This window comes from Ranitomeya imitator, chromosome 2, assembly GCF_032444005.1.
Source record: "Ranitomeya imitator isolate aRanImi1 chromosome 2, aRanImi1.pri, whole genome shotgun sequence".
In the NCBI taxonomy this organism is placed as follows: Eukaryota; Metazoa; Chordata; class Amphibia; order Anura; family Dendrobatidae; genus Ranitomeya; species Ranitomeya imitator.
This window is the reverse complement of record NC_091283.1, coordinates 343702690-343712637: the sequence shown is the minus strand read 5'-3', so window position 1 is coordinate 343712637 and position 9948 is coordinate 343702690. Positions and strand designations below refer to the sequence as shown.

At 42.5% G+C, this 9948-nt stretch overlaps 1 pseudogene; it reads left to right on the top strand.

Annotated features, from left to right (window-relative positions):
• LOC138666521 (zinc finger protein 268-like) overlaps window positions 1–9948 on the top strand; it is a 171996-nt pseudogene that overhangs the window by 160149 nt on the left and 1899 nt on the right.

The following is a 9948-nucleotide window of genomic DNA, read 5'->3' as shown; positions in this document are numbered from 1 at the left end:
CCATTTCATGTGGTGATAAGTTTGGATGCTTCTTCTCATTCCAGTGATTCTGAAATATTTACTTTATATTTCTGGTAATTATAGTTTAATATATTTGTTTTCATTTTTTAAAATATCAAAAAATTGCCGTTTTTGACAAACATACAGTGAAAAGTATGGTTCGGGTCAGAACTTGACACAGAACTTGACTCCTGACTAGTGTTGAGCTAATTTGTTTGGGTTCCTGCTTATTTACGACACATGCAGCTGAGACGCCGTTCAGCTGATCAGCATAACATTGGTGAATGAAGTTGTGGTGCTATTAGAGTCATATTTCATATTTTGTGTGACTTCCATGAGCTTGAAGGACTGCATCTATGCAGTTCAAAAATGATTCATACAATTTATTAATGAAGTCATCGGGAATAGCAAAGAATGCAGTCTTAGGCTATGTGCACACGTTGCAGATTTCCTGCAGAACTGCAGCTTTTTTTTCCGCGCAGAAACACTGCAGATCTGCAAGTGATTTACAGTACAATGTAAATCAATGGCAAAACAAAAATGCTGTGCTGATGGTGCGGAAAAATCTGCACTGAAAACGCAGCAGATTCATAAAACAGCATGTCACTTCTTTTGTGCAGTTCTGCTGCGTTTCTGCACCCATTCCATAATAGAAATCTGCAGGGGTAAAAAGAAGGAAGAAATCCGCACAAAAATCTGCAACGTGTGCACAGACCAAAAAAAGGATCAGATTCTGACCTGCGTTTTCTGCCAAGAAATTCAGAATCTGCACAGGAAATTCCACAGGCAAATATGCAATGTGTGCACATAGCCTCACATGCCTCCCAGAGTTCATCTAGATTCTTTGGTTTTGTCTTCCAAGCTTCCTCTTTCATCCTACCCCAAAAATGCTTAATGACGTTCATGTCTGGTGACTGGGCTGGCCAGTCCTTGAGCACCTTGAACTTTTTTGCATGGAGGAACTTTGTTGCAGAGATAGATGTATGAGATGGAGCACCATCCTGCTGCAGAATTTGACCCCTTTTATGATTTAGAATATAAGAGGTAGCTAATACTTCTTGATATTTTAGGCTATTGATATTGCCTTCCACCTTGCAAATGTTTTGCACACCCCCATTCTGAATGTAACCCCAGACCATGATCTTTCCACCACCAAATGTAACTGTTTTCTGGGTGTATTTTGGATCCATACGGGCTCCAGTAGGTCTCCTGCAGTGTTTGCAGCGGCTGTGGTGTAATTCTACTTAAGATTCATCATAGAAATCCACCTTCTGACGCTTTTCCAGCGTCCATCTGTTTAGCAGGCTGTGGGACTTTGCAAATGCCACACTTTTTTTATTTGCCTTTTGTTTAGTGCTGGCTTCTGGGCACTGATTCGACCATGGAGGCCATTTTGAGACAAAATCCTACAAACTGGTCTAGTTGACACAGGGACTTGAGCTGACCAGGCCTGTTGGAGCTCTGCTACAGTGGAAGAGGGGTTTGATTTGGATGTTCTAACCAACAAACGTTCCTTTTGAGTAGTTATCTTGCGGGGTCTGCCGGACCTGGACTTGTCAAACACATCTCCAGTCTCTTCAAATCTTTTTTTAATTCTTTGTACTTGACGATGAGACACATTAAAGGTGCCAGCCACCTCTGCAGTGGATCTGGTCTTCAACCTCTTGATAATCCAGGCTTTGGTCGCAGGGTGGATTTTTGGCATGTTGTCAGAGCTCAAGTTGCAGTTCAAGTGAAGGCCTGGGGTGCTGGGTTTCTTTTTATACACACACACACTAATTAACTGATCATTTACTGAGCACAGGTGAGGATGTAAACTAGGATTGGGTGCATTATATGACCAGGTGACAAAACTTTTGTCTTGCCAAATTCTGACCATTCTGTGTCCATTAACTGATCAATATTTCTGCATTGATGCCAATATATTTTCTTAACCTAAACCACATTTCGGAGAGTTTCAGCTTTCAAAAAAAATAATTTATACAACCAATGGAAGAATTTAACGTCAGGTTATAAGCTTTTATTTACATAACATGGATAAGCGACATAACTTCTGTCAGGGAGTGTATGTATACAGGCCATTTAATACTCTGCACTTTTTTGGGTTGAATACAATGAAGAGAGCATCAAACAGAGGATGTGGTGTAGCTACTGCAGGGAGAGAGAGGATGTGGTAGATCTGTGCCTGCTACCGGGGTTGTGGAGTCGGAGTCATGGAGTTAGTGTCGATTTTGATGATGTCGGTCAATATAAAATGGACCACAACCGACTCCTAAAATACCTAATAAATTGAATATAGTAGTTCAATGCAGTCTGTGTTGTACATTTTTAGATAAGAATGTGGAAAAGTTATGAAATGTCCTGTAAATGTCTGCTCTGTTCCTGATCTAAGGATTTCGGCTTTTAGTTGAGATGAATCTGTGCAGCACTTTATGTACATGCTCAGTAGTGACCAGTGCTGTGGAGTCGGAGTCGTTTAGTCTGGAGTGAGGGAAATTGAGGAGTGATACTGTGGGTACGGAAAGTATTCAGACCCTTTTCAATTTTTCACTCTGTTTCATTGCAGCCATATGGTAAATTCAAAAAAGTTAATTTTTTTTCACATTAATGTACACTCTGCACCCCATCGCGACTGAAAAACACAGAAAATTAGAAATTTTTGCAAATTGAATGAAAAAGAAAAACTGAAATATCACATGGTCATAAGTATTAAGACCCTTTGCTCAGATACTCATATTTAAGTCACATGCTGTTCATTTCCTTGTGATCCTCCTTGAGATGGTTCTACTCCTTCATTGGAGTCCAGCTGTGTTTAATTAAACTGATAGAACTTGATTTGGAGAGGCACACATCTGTTTATATAAGAGCTCACAGTGCATGTCAAACCAAATGAGAATCATGAGGTCAAAGGAACTGGCCAAGAAGCTCCGAGACAGAAGTGTGGCAAGGCACAGATCTGGCCACGGTTACAACAGAATTTCTGCAGTACTCAAGGTTCCTAAGAGCACAGTGGCCTCCATAATCCTTAAATGGAAGAAGTTTGGGTCCACCAGAAGTCTTCCTAGACCTGGCCATCCAGCCAAACTGAGCAATTGTGGGAGAAGAGCCGTGGTGAGAGAGGTAAAGGGGAAACCCAAGATCGCTGTGGCTGAGCTCCCGACATGCAGTAGGGAGATGGGAGAAGGTTCCACAAAGTCAACTATCATTGCAGCCCTCCACCAGTCAGGCCTTTATGGCAGAGTGGCCCGTCGGAAGCGTCTCCTCAGTACATGACATACGAAAGCCCGCATAGAGTATGCTAAAAAACACATGAAGGACTCCCAGACTATGAGAAATAAGATTCTCTGGTCTGATAAGACGAAGATAGACCTTTGTGGTGATAATTCTAGAGAGGTATGTGTGGAGAAAACCAGGCACTGCTCATCACCTGCCCAATAAAATCCCAACAGTGAAACGTGGTGGCAGCATCATGCTATGGGGGTGTTTTTCAGCTGCAGGGATAGGACGACTGGTTGTCATTGAAGGAAAGATTAATTTGGCTAAGTACAGAGATATCCTGGATGAAAACCTCTTCCAGAGTGCTCTGGAACTCAGACTTGGCCAAAGGTTCACCTTCCAACAACACAATGACCCTAAGCACACAGCTAAAATAACAAAGGAGTGGCTTCAGAACAACTCTGTGACCATTCTTCACTGGCCCAGCCAGAGCCCTGACCTAAACCCAATTGAACATCTCTGGAGAAACCTACAAATGGCTGTCCACCAACATTCACCATCCAACCTGAGGGAACTGGAGAGGATCTGCGAGGAAGAATGGCAGATGATCCCCAAATTCAGCTGTGAAAAACTTGTTGCATCATTCCCAAGAAAACTCATGGCTATACGAGCTCAAAAGGGTGCTTCTACTCAATACTGAGCAAAGGGTTTGAATACTTATATTATGACCATGTGATATTTCAGTTTTTCTTTTTTAATAAATTTGCAAAAATCACTACATTTCTGTTTTTTTTCAGTCAAGATGGAGTGCAGAGTGTATATTGATGAGACAAAAATGAACTTTTTTGAATTTACCAATGGCTGCAATGAAACAAAGAGTGAAAATTTGAAAGGGGTCTGAATACTTTCCATACTCACTGTAGGTTTGCTTTACCCACTCCACAGCAATGCCTGCTACATGCTAAAATGAAACACCTTCCTCTACTGCACACAGACGACAGGACGTTCTGCATAGGCACGAGCACCACTCGACGAAAAGTGAGGCCAGAAGAAGTAGAGGTGGTTTTAGATTGATTGGCTCAGAGTGCCTTCGGTACCTTTGCTTGGTCTTCCTGTTGAAAGCACAGATTTTCCATGAGCATCTGTCTTCCACCTCACCCCTAGCAAATAAAGCAAGCTTTCTGATGACTGCTGGCTGTAGTTCCATGGGCCATCCACCTGGACCTGGCCAACAATTCGAAGAAATTGAGTGCACTGATGCCCAACCATGTGTTCTGTTGGAATATGAACCCGAAAGTCTGACAGACAGGTTTGCAGAGTATACACAGCAGCTTAAAGCACAGTACTCCCACAGGCGGAGGGTGCAAAGTATACACTGAGCTTAAACGACAGTACTCTGACATGTGTAGGTTGCAGAGTACACACTGCGACTTTTAGCACATTCTTTCACAGGTGGGTTTGCGGAGAACACACAGTGGCTTAAAGGATAGTACTCCACATAAGGAGGGTGCAGAGTACGCACAGCAGCTTAAAGGACAGTACTTCCACAGGCAGAGGCGGCAGAGTACACACAGCAGCTTAATGGTGCAGTACTCACACAGGCAGAGAGAGCAGAGTATACACAGCGCTTAAAGAAAAGTACTCCCACAGGTGTAGGGTGCTGGGGACATTCATCAGCTTAAAGGACAGTACGTCCACAGGCAGACGGTGCAAGGTACACAAAGCAGCTAAAATGATAGTATTTCCACAGGCGGAGGGGATAGAGTAGACACCGCAGCTTAAGTGTACAGTACTCCCACAGGAGGAGGGTGCAAAGTACACACAGCAGCTTAAAGGACAGTTCTCTCACAAGCAGAAGGTGTAGAGTGCACACAGTGGCTCTGCACCCTCTGTACTCCAAGAGGCGGAGGGTGCAGAGTACACACAGCGGCTCTTAGCACAGTAATCTCATAGATGGATTTGCAGAGTACACAGCGGCTTAAAGGACAGTACTCCTACAGGCTGAGGGGGCAGAGTATACACAGCACTTAAAGAACTGTACTCCCACAGGTGGAGGGTGTAGGGAACACACAGCGGCTTAGCCCCTTTACCCCCGAGGGTGGTTTGCATGTTAATGACCGGGCCAATTTTTACAATTCTGACCACTATCCCTTTATGAGGTAATAACTCTGGAACGCTTCAACCGATTCCATTGATTCTGTGATTGGTTTCTCGTGACATATTGTACTTTATGATAGTGGTAAGATTTGTTTGATATGTTTTTTTTTTATTTGTGGAAAAAAGGAAATTTTTGGTGCAAATTTTAAAAAGTGACACCATTCTAAAACTGCACCCCTCAAGGTGCTCAAAACCACATTCAAGAAGTTTATTAACCCTTAAGGTGATTCACAGGAATTTGAACATTTACTTTCTATTTACACAAAATTTACTTCAGATCCAAATTTGTTTATTTTCCCAAGGTAACAGGAGAAATTGGACCCCAAAAGTTATTGTGCAATTTGTCCTGAGTACCCTGATACCCCATATGTGGGGGTAAACCACTGTTTGGGGGCATGGCAGAGCTCGGAAGGGAAGGAGCGCCGTTTGCCTTTTTCAACGCAAAATTTTAATTGAGATCGGATGCCATGTCGGGTTTGAAGAGCCCCTGGTGTGCCTAAGCAGTAGAAACCCCCGACAAGTGACAGCATTTTGGAAACTAAACCCCCAAGGAACTTATCTAGATGTGTGGTGAGCACTTTGAATCCCAAGGTGCTTTACAGAAGTTTATATCGTAGAGACGTAGAATTAAAAAATTTTATTTTTTCCACAAACATATTTTCGCCCCCAATTTTTTATTTTACCAAGGGTAACAGGAGGAATTGAACCCCAGAAGTTGTTGGGCAATTTCTCTTCAGTACGCCGATACCCCATATGTAGGGGATTACTACTTTTGAGGCATAGTGCAAAGCTCAGAAGGGAAGAGGCACCATATTGGAGTTCAGATTTAGCTGGAATGGTTTGAGGGTGCCTTGTCACATTGGCAGTGCCCCTGAGGTGCCAGAACAACAGAAACTCCCTATATGTGAGCTAATTTTACAAACTACACTCCCCAATTAATTCATCTAGGGGTGCAGTGATCATATTAACACCACATATGCCTTACAGAATGTTATACCACTGAGAGGTGAAGAAAGAATAAATTACATTTTTACTAGTGATGAGCGAGTGTACTCGTTGCTCGGGTGGTCTCCGAGTATTTATGACTGCTCGGAGATTTAGTTTTCCTTGCAGCAGCTGAATGATTTGCGACTACCAGACAGTTTGATTACATGTGGGAATTCCCTAGCAATCAGGCAACCCCCACATGTACTCAGGCTAGCTACTAGCTGTAAATCATTCAGCTGAGGTGATAAAAACTTACCGTAATCTCTGAACACTAACAAATACTCGGAGGTCACTCGAGTGTGCTCGGGAAAACCCGAACCATGAGAACACTCGCTCATCACAAATTTTTACCACTAAAATGTGGTTTTATCCCCAAGTTTTAAATTTTTCTAAGAGCTAATAGTATTTTTTTTTTTTTGCGACAAATTGAGGTCCATTTTTTCCTGAGTGTGCCAATACCCTACATGTAATCGGGAAATATTTTTCAGGCACAGTGCAAAACTCAGAAGGCAAAGAGCGCCACATTTTACTGTTATGGTTTGTAGGTGCCATGACCCAAAGAGAGAGCCATGAGGTGCCAGAGCAACATAACCCCTCATAAGTTACCCCACTTTACGAACTACACCTCTCAATTCATCTAGCGGTGCAGTGACCATATTGACACCATGGGTCTGTCACAGATTTTTATATCATTGGGCAATGAAGACAAAATAACTACATTTTTACCACCCAAATTTTGTTTTAGCCAAAGATTTTACATTTTCACACAAGAAGTAGGTAAAAATGGCACCAAAATTTGTCCCACAGTTTCTGCTGAACGTGACAATATCCCATATGTGACTGTACAGTACTACTTAGCCATACGGAGAGATTCGTGAGGAACGGAGCGCTATTTGCCTATTCAAGCGAATGGGTCTGTGCACATGTCAGTGTGTTTCCACGGACCGTGTGTCCGTGGGCAAAACACACTGACATGTCCGTTTTTTTAATGTCAGCACAGGCCACAAAATGTCCCGCACACATACATACGCATAACACACATGGATGACATCCAGGTGACATGCATCAGCGCTGGGGAAGAAGCTTTATATTAAGCGCTGTTCCCCGGCACTGGGTGCTCAACACGGCTCTCATCATTCTCCCCAGCTCTGCCGGCGATCGGCGTGAGCAGGGGAGAATCATGAGAGTTGCATTTAAGTTATAAAAGAGACCGCAGGCAGCAGCTCACGGTGCTAGCGGGGATCTCACCGAAGTCACTGCAGTTTAGCCCAGCTGGGAACGGAGCCTCAGTGACCAGATGTAACTTCTATGACGTCACCCCCGGTCACTGACGCTGCACTCGCAACATCTCATTCACCAGTGGTTCTCAGCATGGATGATCACATCTTGGCACCATCCAGGTTGAAAACTCCAGAAGTTCCAATAGTCTAAAAGCTTGTTGATTTGGCTGCGCTACAGCTTTTCAACAAGCTTTATTAGACTAATGAACCCAAACAGGAAACTGGACATAGAGTAAAATGTCCTTGTTCGGTACCGGATACTAGATGTCCAGTTACAACCCCATGCTTTCTGGTTCAGGTTCACTCATTCCTATTAATAAATGGCATTTGCTGTATTTAACTGTAAGTTGGCAGCATTTTTCCAATATCTTATTTTATTTTTTTCAACATTTAATTTTAGGTTGATAGAAGACTTACAAATTGAGCAAAAAGTCTTTATGTTCAGTTACATTTACAAAACCTATTCATTGGATAACAAATCACATTTGAAATTACTTTGAGGGCCCTGATTCTAGAAATTTGCATTCTTCATAACAAAGTGGAATGTAAATTTTTTTTTATATATATAGCCCCAATTTTTTCATTTTCACAAGAGAAAAAATGGACCTTTATAAATTATTTTCCAACTTCTGAATCCAACAATACCCTATGTACGGTTGTACAATATTGTCTGGGAACATGGCAGGATTCAGAAGGGAAGGAGTGCCATTTATTTATTGGAACAGAGATTTTGCTGGAATAGTCTGCAGGCACGATGTAATGGGGGCACTGTTCTAGGTCAAGTGGCAGCTCAAAGATGGCTACCATGAACGAAGTATGGCACTATCTACACCACTTTCCAGATTGCAGCTTTCATTTCCATTCATCCTTTAACTCATATTTATGGGTCTGGAGTTACACATGGACTTCTAGGCTTGTGCCACAGAGTAAGTTGCTGTTGAAAGGTTCGAGATGGCAAGAAGAATTGTCACTTAGCCAGGTCAGAAGTGCAGAGAAAATATAAAATCAGTAGATGCAAGAGTAATCAATAAGCCATCCAGGTTCACAAAAGGGGGAAAAATATACAAGTTGGGAGCTGAGCACACAGGACTGAAACTGAGGAGAATAAGACTGTATCTAGCTGCTTCGAGCAATAAGCTTTGAGCTGTATTAGGGTGTGGTGCTTACCAATTGACTGAGTCAGGGATGTAATTGCTTTGGCTGGACTGCACACACACCCATAAAGTGACTCCATTTTGGAAATTATAACCCTCAGTGAATTGATTTATAGGAGTAGTGACTATTTAGAGTCCACAGTGTTTTCCTGAATATTAGTGTTCACTGGATCTTGGAGAGTGAAAGTTGCAAATGTGCCATTTTATTACCCTAATTATGCAAATTGTCTCTTCAGAGAGGGAGAGAACTAGAACTCTAGTGCTACCTATTGGAAGGTAGCAATCCTACAAGTCAATGTCGACTTTTTAACGAGCCTTGTCACATGACTTAGAATAATAGCAAAAACCAGAATCTCAATTTGCAGACACTGTTTTTCGGGGTACTGCCCCTCGTCAGTGCAAAGTGGAGATCTGGTTTGGCTGTATAAGAGGTGTTTGACCGATATCCAAGAAGTATTATTTCTCCTTGCGGAGATTGACATGCTAAGCATGCCGAGATGAGGAGACTTAAAGCTGCAATGCTCCTCTAGGAAATATGCTAATTATGCAAATTGTCTCTTCAGAGAGGAAGACAACTAGAACTCTAGTGCCACCTATTGGAAGGTAGCAATTCTACAAGTCAATGTCGACCCTTTAACGAGCCTTGTCACATGCCTTAGAATAATAGCCAAACCAGAATCTCAATATTCAGACACTGTGTTTCTGGGTACTGCCCCTCTTCAGTGCAAAGTGGAGATATGGCTTGGCTGGCACTAGAGTTCTAGTTCTCTTCCTCTCTGAAGAGACAATTTGCATAATTAGCATATTTCCCAGAGGAGCATTGCGGCTTTAAGTCTCCTCATCTCGGCATGCTTAGCATGTCAATCTCCGCAAGGAGAAACTATACTTCTTGGATTTTATTACCCAACACATAGTGCCCAGATTGAGCTAAAGGAGAAACACCGCACATTAAGTGGGTTCTTATCAATACAGCAATGCCAAATACACGGATGCTAAATGAAGTTTGGGCACACTGCAAGGCTCCAAAGCGAGGGGGAGATTTGACTTTGGGAGAGTAGATAGTGTTGGATTGATTTAAGGAAGCAATTTTGTTTTTCAGGAGCCTTTGTGCCACTGATATTTGTTTTTTCCATTGACAGATGATGGACCTGAGT